At 38.5% G+C, this 12,770-nt stretch overlaps 1 long non-coding RNA gene across 2 annotated transcripts in view; it reads right to left on the bottom strand.

The window, feature by feature from the left end:
- Positions 1 to 1,667: 1,667 nt before the first annotated feature.
- Positions 1,668 to 12,770, bottom strand: part of LOC105471076 (uncharacterized) — a 74,241-nt gene continuing 63,138 nt past the window's right edge. For both annotated transcript variants that reach the window (XR_011624832.1, XR_011624833.1), the window contains one exon: positions 1,668 to 3,056. This is a non-coding gene — a long non-coding RNA (uncharacterized lncRNA). The remainder of the gene's footprint in view (positions 3,057 to 12,770) is intronic.

The raw sequence follows: 12,770 nt of genomic DNA, 5'->3' as shown, positions 1-12,770 counted from the left end.
TCCACTTCCTGGGTTCAAGTGGTTCTCCTGCCTCAGCCTCCCAAGTAGCTGGGACTACAGGCACCCACCACCACGCCTGGCTAATTTTGTTTTTTTTTTTTTTTTTTGGTAGAGGCGGGGTTTCACCATATTGGCCAGGCTGGTCTTGATCTCCTGACCTTGTGATCCACCTGCCTCAGCCTTCCGAAGTGCTGGGATTACAGGCGTGAGCCACCGTGCCCAGCCACATCTGCTTCTTTAATAACATATTAAACAATAGGCTCGAGTAATGGGACTGGGTGCTACCTTAAGTTTGCAATAGTGATGAATATAAACTATGTTGTTGCAGTATATGAATAATTGTAATATAAAATATCTGCAATTTGTTATTAAACATTTGGCAGAACTGCCAATTTTATGGTGGTTTGCTGCCTATTTTATAATTAAAGAAAATTTTAGGTTTCAGTTGAATATTAGTGATAAAGAGATAATATTTCTCCCTATTCAACTGAAAGAAACTTTTAATACTATAACCTAAGGGGTATTTGGACCCCAGGTTAAGAACCTCCATTTCTACAGGCTGAAGTGTTTGGTGAAAAATTGTAAAGGAGCGTGTCTACGGTGGTATGAGGATTCAAGACTGTTAAAAGGAGCATAGGATAGCAGGAAGGTGTTTAGATTAGGAGATTCATAACTAAGATATTTCTGAGATGAATTTTCTTTCCTTAATTCTTAGCATCATCACCCAAATTCAGCCTCTTATCTCTTGTCTGAATTAATACAATGCCTCCTGACTGATCTTACAAGCCAAGCCCCCAGCACCACCATGCAGTCCTAAAGAATAGCTCTATTTATGTTCCAGTTATGCTTCTGTGTTCAAAAACCACTCAGTGAGTCTTCATTGCCCCCGAAATTAAGTACGACTCTTAAGTCTGAACGTAGAGTTCTTTATTATTTGGCTTTGATCTATCTTTCTAGTCTAAGTCTCCATTAGTCTTTTCCACATAAACCGTGATGCAATCAAACTGGCCCACTTATGGCTCCCTGATTGGATTCTGACACATGCCTGTGTAGCCTTTCCTCAGGCTTTTGCTTCCATCTGGAATTCTCTTCCCCACACTACATGTGCAGAAATCCTACCCATGTTAAAAGTTTAAGTTCAACAGCCACTCATTATGAGAACAGAAATTTTGTTTCATTCAACTTGGTTTCTAGAATAATGATTAGTTACATCCCTTACATATAAAAGATGGTCAATAAGAGCATTTTAAATGAGTGAACAAGAAGGTTAAACATGGGATCTTAGGGAAATCTCAAGATTAGAAATTGGTGAATTTAAGATGGAATTCAAGATAGCATGCTTCAGCAGCATGTGTGAAAGACTGGAAGAAGGAGTCCTACCATTTAGAAGAACAGGGAGTAATGAATTGGAGCTCTTGTATCATTTTATTTGGAGATATTATGTTATTTGACTTCATTTCTTTATCTTGTTTTTATTCTCGATTATCTTCTCAATGATGATAAAGGAGGAGAAGGTGGTGATTCTATAAGAAAGGGGCCCTGCATATTGTTGGCAGCCGATGCCACCATGGTGGTATGAATATCAGCAGTCCTACATGTGCCACGGTGGTTTGCTGCACCTATTGACCCGCCCTCTACGTTCCTTCCCCTCCCCTTCCATCCCCTCCCCTCACATATAGCCATGTAACAAACCTGCATGTTCTGCACATGTATTCCAGAACTTAAAATGCAATAAAATAAATGAAATCATACAAAGAAAAAGAATATCAGTAGTCAGATGGGAGGTCTATAGAGTATCCTTTACAGTGAGGGTATTTATTTTTAAAGGTTCCTTCCCACATAAACTCAGACGTTCCCTTTCTTAAATGTTGCCTACCTTTAACTTACATGAGATTCTGGATAGAAATTCTCATGCTAACCAACTCCAGCTTTCCAGTTCCCATAGTACCCATTACAGAACAATGCAATCTCAAGGCTGCTGATGATATCAGATCTGATGAATTCTCTGTTCTCTATAAATTATTCAAAAGCAATTTCAGCTTACCAGAAATGAATTTCCCTTTCTATGAAAAAGACAAGTTTTAATCGTTTTCACCTTAAAATAACCTAATGATGCTCAAGAGTAAATAGATGGATACAGAATATTTCGCAAGAAATTTGTCCTTTGAAGGCTAAACTGACCTATATTCATACCTCTTTGCTAGATTCAAATGCAACTTGATATCTGTTAGATTAAAGAACTGGGGAGAATTAATATTAAACTGACCTTGAGCTCTCTCAATTTCTGATGAAAAGTTTCAAGTTGCAAATGTTCCTCCTGTGCTTTCAGAACACATTTTTCATAGCTAGAGAAGGCACTCCATTTGCAAGCTTTTTAAGATTTCTTAGGTAGAATTTTATGCAACTTATTCAGTATTATAATTCCCATGATATAACAAATGCATCAGACTACCACACAAAATGGCAGTGATTATAAAGAGATTCAATGACCACAGTCTAGCTTGCCTTGTCATTGTGTTTGGCCCAAGGAAACAGGAGATAGCAGTCTGTGCCATTATGCAATATTTAGGACAAGGATGACTCAGTTTAAATGGAAACATTATCTTAGTTCTGAGGTAAAAGGGCAGCTCTGCAAGGAAATACCTTTCATGTAAACAATGATGACAACCTTACCCCAAAGGGAAAAATGCAAATGACATATGTACTTCATGAATAATTTGTCTTAATTGTCCATTCTTGGAATTATACCCCAAGAATTCCTTGTGAAGAACAAAGACACAAATTTTCATTGACTGATTCTCCCTTTGTTGCTTTAGCAGATGATTTACTCAAGGTAATTCAGAAAGAAAAGGTAATGTACTAGGGAACCATAAAATAGTTTCCACCTTAATGAAGCCTCTGACATTTTGGTTGAAACACTTAAAGAAGCGTGAATAGTGGTTTAACAGTCTTTGTGCAAGCGTTGTCAGGTTTCTGGAACACCTTTTCCAAAGGCTCTGCTGCTATAACTGCTGCTGCTGTTGCTAATGTGAGGCATTATGGCCTACTGGAAAAACCTGTGGAAGAAAGAGATCGTATGCTGTCTTTTCAAATTTTTGAGCGTAAAATATAAATAATCAAACATTTATCTGGCTATAACATATCAGGCAGCTAGATAATCCTGCTATTCTGTTTGGTGATTGGAGTTGGGTTAGTGGAAGGGTTATGTGAAAACCCAATACCTAATTAAGGATGGAAGGTAGGTAAGGAGTCCAGGTTTACTCTTACTGTTTTGGGTACAGTTTTCTAAATTGAATACAAAGATACCAGTGGATATGAAGAACATACTGATTTTCTTCACCACTAAAAATGCATTTGCCATGTCATCATTGTTTGCTGCAGGAGTTGAAATGGCATCCTCCCAACCCACAATTTCACCAGCAGAACTGCTTCTCCTTTGTGTATCGACAACAGGATGAGATGAGGGCTCAATGCTCTTGAGATTTAGAGAGAACACATTACTGCCCACAGAATTATACCATCCATAGGAAAAACAATATTGTATCTTTGAAGGATGGCCAATGTCCTTTTAAAATTCAAATTTAGAAGGAAACATGCTCCTCTATATATTACAGATTAGAAATCACAAATTACCAAAGGCCTATGTCGTTTTTTATAGACAGCAATATTAAAGATCTCATTAAAAACTCTCTAGTATTTTGCAGGGTTTTTATGATGCATTAATCTTCTCTTTTCTCCGAGGTGTTTTAGCCTCTTTCTGCTTTGAACAATTGACCCTGTGCAAGGAGAAAGAGGGCCATGCTGAAGAGCAGATGCACTGATACAAATACGAATTTACAGGGCATCAGTTCTCAACTTGAATGTGCATGACATTCATGATGTGTGTGTTTATTAAAATCTATATTCCTGAGCCCCATTGCATAAATACCGATTTGGTAGACGCAATGTGATGCCTGGAGTATCTGACAACTGCCTAGGTGGTTCAATTTGAGAAGCACTGGGATAGAGAGGTAGGAATAGGCTGATTATTTTAAGTGCTTTTTCAAGAACTACTTTTATGGACCTACAGTTTGCATTTGGCACCCTCAGTTTGTCCTTAGTGAGTCTTTCTGTGTCTTGCGACGTCCGCCTCCCCCTCCAGCACCCGCCAACCTACCAGTGCCACGCTGCTGCTCTCAATTGTCTACCCCTTCACCCTAGGGAAAGGCGACACATCTGATGTGGTCCAGAAAGACCCCTCTCCCATTCCTCACTTGAGCTTTATTTCTTTTGGTATTTTTCTTTATACCAGGTAGCAGCACTTAAGAAGCAGCCTGATAAACTATCTAATGCTTGTTAAGAATATAATGATTGAAAACAGTTTAAGGCTCCCTCTTCAGGTCCTTTGTTTTAGCTATTTCCTTCTCCCAGATCTTTGTTTTATCTTACATCATATCTTCTGAGACAGACTTCCCTGGCTATACCTTGAAAATAGCCTCCCAACTTATCCCACCCTTTTAGTAACTCTCAAATCCAATTACTTACTGGCATCTAAAACTGTCTTCTTTCTTTTCTGTCTTTTCCCATAGGAAAGCATAACTTCATGAGAACTGTAGGCTTTGTCTACCATTTTTGCAGCTCTATCCCTGGCATATAATAAGTTCTCAATAAGCATTTGGTAAGTAACTAAATGGATATGGATTTCTCCCAGGAATATATTTTAAAAGTGGACATGGAATGATGGCTTTGCTTTTATCCCTGGGAATTTCAGGTACTGGGCAGCCTGGAAGGGAAGCTATTTTTGGATACTGGCCTTCTAATTTACAACCTGAACATACCCTTGGCAAGTGGGATTTGGTTTTAGGGGGGAAAGCAGAAGGTGATGAGAGAAAGTCAGAGAAGCAAAGGGGTGGATTTCTTCCCATTCTAAAATGTGCTTTTTTCGGAGGTGGTGGGGTGGTGGTGGGGGCTTCTTAATACTGGACAGATAGCTCCAACAAAGTATTATCGTAAGAAATGTGGGCATCCTATAACAGACAACATTCCCCCACATACCCTAACATCCTCCTAACACAGAACTAGCTGCTTAGTGCCATTCCTTTTTTAGGGAAAGTTATCCAAAGTCAGAGGCTGGTGACGAGTGTCAACAGGAGGACTTCAGATGAACATCAGCTACCTGCCTTACAGGCTGTAAATCTATTGTAAATTGCATAATTTTTAGTCCTCCTTTTTTTTTTTTTTTGGAAGAGAGGGTCTAAATTATTTTTTGTGTCTCTTCCAGCATTAACAGGAATTTTATGATTCAAACTATCCATGGGCTCTGAAAATAATCATGCATGAGTAAGCTACTCCATCTACTGGGCATCTCTTAAATTACAAATAAGATTCCAGTGAGGTATGGGAACTTGCAGATGACCTTAAGATCTCAATTATATTAACCACATACATATATTGACTTATTCTCTTCCTTCTAAATGCTGCAAGCATTCTTCTATTAATTGGGCATTTCTCTGCTTTACTCCTGTGATCTCAGCAAACAATGCTCATAAATCCTACTTAATAGTTCACGTATTTGCCTCTCTGTAGTCTTATACCTTTCTCTAGGGTCTGAAACAGTTAGGATGTGGGGACAGGCGAGATCTAGAGTAGAAGCAGATTGTCAGGGAGAGGTCAAGACCCAAGGTGTAAACCTAGGAGTTGAGCCTGGGGTGTAGTCTTCAGGAGCAGGTGTTTTGCAGTTAGGCACAAAACTAGGGATACAAACAGGAAGGAAATTCAATGTAGTGGAAAGAAAGAACATCATCTTTTTGGCCGAGCAGACCTGAGTTTGAATCTGTACTACTTGGCTACACGACCACAGGCAGTTTACTGAGAATGGGGTAAAAATATGTCAAGGGGATGAAATCTAGTATCTGAAACTATGTACCAGGCCCTATAATCATTGGTTTACATACATTACTTAATTTAATCCTCATAAAAACCTTATCAGGTAGTACATAAACACAATTTTCTATTAAATATAGGTGGCTCATTGCTTTTCTTATCCCACATAATCTTCCTGGATAATCTGGCCATGCTCATAATTTCAACAACAACCTATACAGCTCTAGCAGACACTTGATTGTTGCAGGTTAGACAAGAAAGTGGAGAATGATAACATTTGATGGCTTTTTCAAAGATTTTGCATTAGAAGGGAAGGAGAAATATGGAAAGTTACAAGAGATGTGCATTCAAGGTAGCTCCCTCCACCACCCCTTTCCCCAGGATGGCAGAGACAAACATGTTTTTAGGTTGAGAAAAAGTGAGATCAAAGACATAGGCAAGTCAAGTCTAGACAAGGCAAGCCACAGCAAGACAGGTCCACTCTCCCACTAAGATGCTTTTGTCTAGCAGACAAGTACTTCAAAGCAGCATTTGACTCTACTGACCACTTCCATCTTCTTGAAACACATTCCTCTTTGGGCTCTGGGAACAAAAGACTCCCTTTGTTTTCCTCTTGCCCAGTTCCTGCTCAGGCTTTATTGCGGGATCATCCTCCTGCGCCAGACTTCTGACAGGCTCTGTCCTCTACCCAAGGGCTTTGTCTTCAGCTCTCTTCTCTTGTAATTGACATTCTTCCTAGGTGACCTCATGGCATATAATACCATCTCTAAATGCAAATGATTAACATAGCTGAATCTCTTTTCAGATTTCTCCCCAGAGCTCCAACATTCTGTCTCTACCATATAGTCACCTGAATATTTAACAGACATGGGACCATTTGGGTTACAATGGGACCGTAAGGTGTCATCAGAAATAAACAATATTGTTTCCTTTCACCATCCATTCAAACCTATTCTTTGGGCCTGTTTCTTTTCTGCCTCTTGGTTTAATTCCAGGGTAAGTCCCAAGAGTTACCCATTTTTCTGGTAATTTTTAGTTAACTAAAAGTCATAGCATAAAATGATTAATCTAAGGTTTTGGGCTGCAGAGCCAAACTGACCTTCAAAGCTCACACTCTATTCTCCACCCTATCTCCATTTACTTTTAGAGCTTTACAGCTTTTTAAAGTGAATTGTTAGCCTCTTGGCAATTTTAGAAGGGACTATCGCTCACTTTTCTTTGATAAAAGGAAATAAAGATTAACAGGCCTTAGCTACAAAAGACATTCAGAATACATGAATAAAATATTTAATCTTATTTCATTCTCCAAATTTTATTCTTTGTTCAAAATGAAGTCTCCTCTCACTATTGTGTGCCATGGCATCCCCTGGACTCCTCACCCAGCATAGCAGAGTAAATATGCTGCGATTATCAGAATTCCTGAAATAGAGACAAGTATTTCAAACACAACACTGTATTTTTCTTTGAGCCATGCATAAAGCCCAGTGTGTGAAGTGCCTCCTAGTCCCCCCTACACTCCCACATTTGGGTTCTTGCATATATACAGATTCATAGAACAGAACACAAACTGGCTTGTTCTGCTGCAATGTACAGGGGATACCTCCTTTTGTTTTTAACCTGGCCGAACATTCAGTCTTATATAAAGTTAAATTCTTTTGCTGGAACCTATGGGCTAGATATATGTGATATGGGGATAGATGGCCTATACAGTACATGTTTTCATCATTTATTCCATTATGTATCAATTTTTTGTACCTTCAAATTTTCTCTCTACTTGATACTACCTCCATCAGGCATTCACATTTAAATTGGTACTTCACATCTTAAAAACTATGACAAAACCAATTCTTCCCTCATACTACCTTCCCTTTCAGCTGTCGTTGGAGTTCTCCTGTTGGTAATGGCAGACCAGTTAAAGTATCAACTCTATTGCTGAAAAAAATTTAGAAGTTGAAGTATATGTCTCTTCGAATATATCAGAACTAGTAAGACAGTGAAGACCAATGGGGCTAAAGTCCAGCAAAAGATGAGCCCAACATTGGAGTCACTTCCATCTAAAAAGGCTGAGAAGCTAAGCAGAGCTTTCAACAGATTCATGTAGTCAAGACCTCATCAGAGAGGTGGTCCTGATATACAAGACTGAGTTAAAACCTTGAAAAATAATACTGGAAATTAGGGCAAATGGGAAAAAGACTAACTGTCGCAGGGACTGAAGGTTGACTCACAATCATTTTAGCACTGATTACATTTAAAATGACCTTGGATTATGAATATTCTTATTTTCCCAACAGAAACAAAGTTGCAGAAATGGTAGATGATAGAGACAGACCTATGGGGGATCCAGATAAAGAAACAATTAGACATGGACTTTAACATGGTTATGATTAATATGTTCAAGGAAATCAAGTTTGAAAATTTCAGCATAAACAGAAAACTATAAAAAAAGAAACTATAAACGAAAATATAAGTATTGAAATTAATGACTGTAGAGCTAATCTGCTACTAATCTATAGAGTTGGAAGTATGTCAGAAGAATATATGCAGAATAAAGCACAGAGAGACAAAAATAGTGTTATTTTGGCTTTCATTGTTCTATTGAGAAGTCAGCTAATGATCTTATTACAATGAGAGCCCCCTCCTACCAAAAGAAAAAAACTGGAAAGGCAACATTCAAAGTTCTGAATGAAAACAACTACCAAATCTAGACCTCTATATCCAATAAATCAATTCTGAAAGCATTAAGGAGGTATAAAGATATGTACAAGGATAACTGAAAACTAATCACCAGCAGACCTCTGACTAAATAATTTTCTACTAGAAGAAGGAATGTAATCTCAGGTTTAAATTCTGAATATGTGGTAACAGGTGAATATCAATAGGAGGTAAATATGTGGGTAAATAAAGGAATGTTGATTGTGTACAGGAATTCTAATAATGTAGGATTTGTAAACTGCACAGAATTCAAATACATAACACAAATACATTACTTAAGATATGGTTAATTAGATGCTATAATGTCCATAAAATAAGTACTAATTTATACGATAAGAAGTCACAGTGGATATGGTAATCTTGAATAGCAATTAAAATTATAGCAAAAATTAATAACTACCAAGATACATAAAGTAATAAAACAATTTACTTAACTGAAAGGAATGGTGAGGAAAATAAACATAGAACAGAAGGGACAAATTGAAAGCAAAATTAATAACAGATTTAAACTCATTATATCATTAATTACATTCACTGTAAATGGGCTAAATGTTATTCAGTTTCCCTATTTCTCTAGTCTCTCTCACAATCAAGCTTTTCAAAAGATGAGTCTTCAAATGCTGTTTTCAACTTTCAATTGACATTAATGAATTGGCTCTTTCTGAACTCACTATCGATAACAAAGACTGCTCTTGCCAAAGTTATCAATGACTTCCATGACACAAAACCCAATGAATGCTTTCCAGTCCTTGTCATAATATGGTCTCTCCGTGGCACTGGGAAGCATTAATCACCCTCCTGCTTGAAACCTTTTATTTTTTTGTTTTGTTTTTTGCCCTTGGCTCTACAACACAGTTTTTGGAGTTTTGCTTATATCCTCTGGCCACTCCTCTCAATCACCGTTTTTTGTCTCCTTTTCTGTGCATGCTTAGGACTTAAGGACTCTCTTTTAATCTCACTTTATATTCTCTCCCTTAGCAATCTTATCAATTTCTGTAGCTTTGAACACTCTATATATTCTCTACATACCATCCTGTAACATATACTGCACATGGTGTATACAATATAGAATAGCCAGGTACCTATATAAGAATACCAATCACATTGTCAATCACAGTATTACAATAGTTCAAACTGAACTGTGGATCTTACTTCTCACTCTACACCCCTCCTATTTCAGTAAATAATACATTACCCAGTTACTCAGAAACTTCCTTCTTATTTACCCTTTAACTGTGCTATAAATGGAAAGTTTGTCCCTGCCCCAACCTTCCCCAATTTCATTTGTTGAAACCTAATTGCCAAAGGGAGTACATTTGGAGGTGAGGCCTTTGGTGCTTAAGTCATAAGGGTGAAGCTGTCATAAATGAGTTTATGGCCTTTATAAAAAGAAATTCTAGATACTCCCTTGACCTTTCCACCATGTGAAGACACAGTGAAAAGACAGCCATCTACGAACAAGGAAGTGGGCTCCAGCTAGACACTGGATCTGACAGTGCCTTAATCTTGGACTTCTCAGCCTTCAGAACCGTGAGAAATAAATTTCTGTTGTTTATACACCATCTAGTTAATGGTGTTTTGTTATAGCACCCTGAACAAACTAAGCCATGCTGCCACATTTAATCCATCACCAAAACCAAATTCTATTGATTCTAGCTCTTAAGTATATCTGGACATCTATCTACTTTATTTATTCTCTCACTTGGGTCCCGACTGCTATCATCTCTTGCCCACACTGGTACTAGCTTTCTAAGGAGGATTTCCATTCCACTCTTGTCTCACTTCAATTGGTTCTCTACATAATGGAATGATCTTTTGAAAATTCCCTTGCCTAAACCATTTTGGTGGCTTTTGATCATAGTTAGAAGAACACCCAAATGTCCCTATTATTGCCTCAAGGCTCTGTGTAGTTGGCCTCCCACCTACCTCTTTAGCCTAATCTTCTTCCTTCTCTGGCCTCCCCCTTGCACTCTGGCTTTAGCCACATTGACTTTTTCCAAGTTCCTCAAACATACCATGCTTTTTCTAGCTGAGGGATTTCACACATGTTGTTTCTTCTGCCTGGGGAGTCCTCATCCCAGTTTTCTGTCTGGCTAACTTCTCCTCAACCCTCCCCTCAGGCCTCTTACATCCTTAAAAAGGGATTCATTATATCTCTTCCTCCTCCTGATTTATACCAGACTCTCCATTTTGCTTTTCGGCCAGTTGTCAACTTACTGCTTCTCAGCTCCAAATTCACCCCTCGATATATACTCTGCAATAATAGGCAGAGTTATTTTACATAGTTCTTTATAGAAAGCATATATGCTTTCTATAAAGAAAGCAAATATGCTAAGATTTCTTAGCAGAGGAGGCTAGAGGAACATTGCAAGTGGGAGGGGTGCTCCTGCTCTTTCCATCTGCTGCAGGGTGGATATGTGGACATTAAGGGGTGCTTTGTCCCAGCCATGCACCCAGAATGCACTCTCTCTGAGACCTTGCACCTCTCACATGGTCTGGTAATCATCTTTCTGTGACCCTCTCAGTATAGGCATTCTATACTCCAAGTCTCCTGCCTGCCAGCCCAGGTGGAGTGATTCTCTCTGCTCATCTCCTGTCTCTCCTAGGTTTTTCTCTTGCAGTCCTTCCTATACTACCACCTCCCAACGGGGCCTTTCTAACAGGAACAACTCATCCTCCAGGCCTCTTGACACACGGACATCCTCATTATCATTGCAAACCCATGCACCAGCCACCAGCACATGGGGTGCTTGACAGCAAGTTGCCATATATATGCCATATATATGTGTGTGTATATATATATGCCATATATATACGTGTGTATATATGCCATATATGTGTGTATATATATGTGCCATATATATGTGTGTATATATGCCATATATGCATATATATGTATATGTATATCAGAGATATCTCAGGAAGGGCTTTTTTTTTTCTGAGTTTCAAGAACCAGGAATCTTAAAACATGGGGTGCTTGACATAAAGTTGCCATATATATACACGTATGTATATATGCCATATATATGTGTATGTATATCTATGCCATATATATACATGTGTATATCTATGCCATATATATATTCATGTGTATATCTATGCCATATATATTCATGTGTGTATGCCATATATATACGTGTGTGTATATACATGCCATATATATACATGTGTGTATATATGCCATATATATGTTTGTGTGTGTATATATATGTATATCAGAGATACCTCTCTCAGGAAGGGCTTTTTTTTTGTTGTCGTCGTCGTTGTTGTTGTTGTTTTGAGACAGTCTCGCTCTGCTGCCCAGGCTAGAGTGCGGTGGCATGATCTTGGCAACTGAGGTTTGCCTGACCCACCTGTGCCCTTAAGGATTGCTTCTTGTTTGCCCTGTGACTGTGGACTAACCCTGGCCTGGAAAATGTGCTGCCCTGCCATCCAGTGGATTCAAGGACGTCTCTCCAATGAGATCTGAATTCCCAGCCTCTGAGAAGTATCTCCCTTCTAGGTCTGTTCTCCTTTGGGTATGTGCTCCCTTGGTACCATATGGAGTTTCTTTTATATCCTATGGTTATTCTTTTATTATAGTTTAATAACTCTTTATATTAAACTCTCCCTGTTTAAAGCACTGAGTGATTCTGGTTCTTGATTGGATCTAGTTTGCTACAATTCTTTTCCCTCCCTTTAATTTTACTTATAGTACTAATCGCAACTGCGTATTTTGTGAATCTGTTCCTTAATATCAATCTCTTCCATGGAATTATAAGCGCAAACAGGGCAGGCACTGTGTCTGTTTTGTTGCCTTCCCAGCGCTTAACATAATGCCTGGCTTTTTAAAAGTACTCAATAAATATTTGTTGCATGACTGAATACTGTATGGTTGAGCTCATTTTCTGCTCATTTATTCTGTTATCTTCTTCTTATGCCCCATTAACTACTCTCAGTCATTGCTATCTATTCTGATGATCAGACATTATATATTCTGAAACCTGTAGCCCCACAGGGTGTCTGATTTTGGCTCTTTATAAACAAAATAAAGCTGTATTTTTATATTCTCCCATCTCCACATTAAAACCTCTTGTGTTTCTGAGTCCTAACGGGGACTTTAAATAAAAATAAAGGGCCAGGCATGGTGGCTTACACCTGTAATCCCAACACTTTGGGAGGCTGAGGTGGATGGATCACCTAAGGTCAGGAGTTCG

Source organism: Macaca nemestrina, chromosome 6, assembly GCF_043159975.1.
Source record: "Macaca nemestrina isolate mMacNem1 chromosome 6, mMacNem.hap1, whole genome shotgun sequence".
NCBI classification, from domain to species: Eukaryota; Metazoa; Chordata; class Mammalia; order Primates; family Cercopithecidae; genus Macaca; species Macaca nemestrina.
The sequence above is the reverse complement of the archived record's forward strand: the minus strand, read 5'-3'. Positions and strand labels throughout refer to the sequence as shown.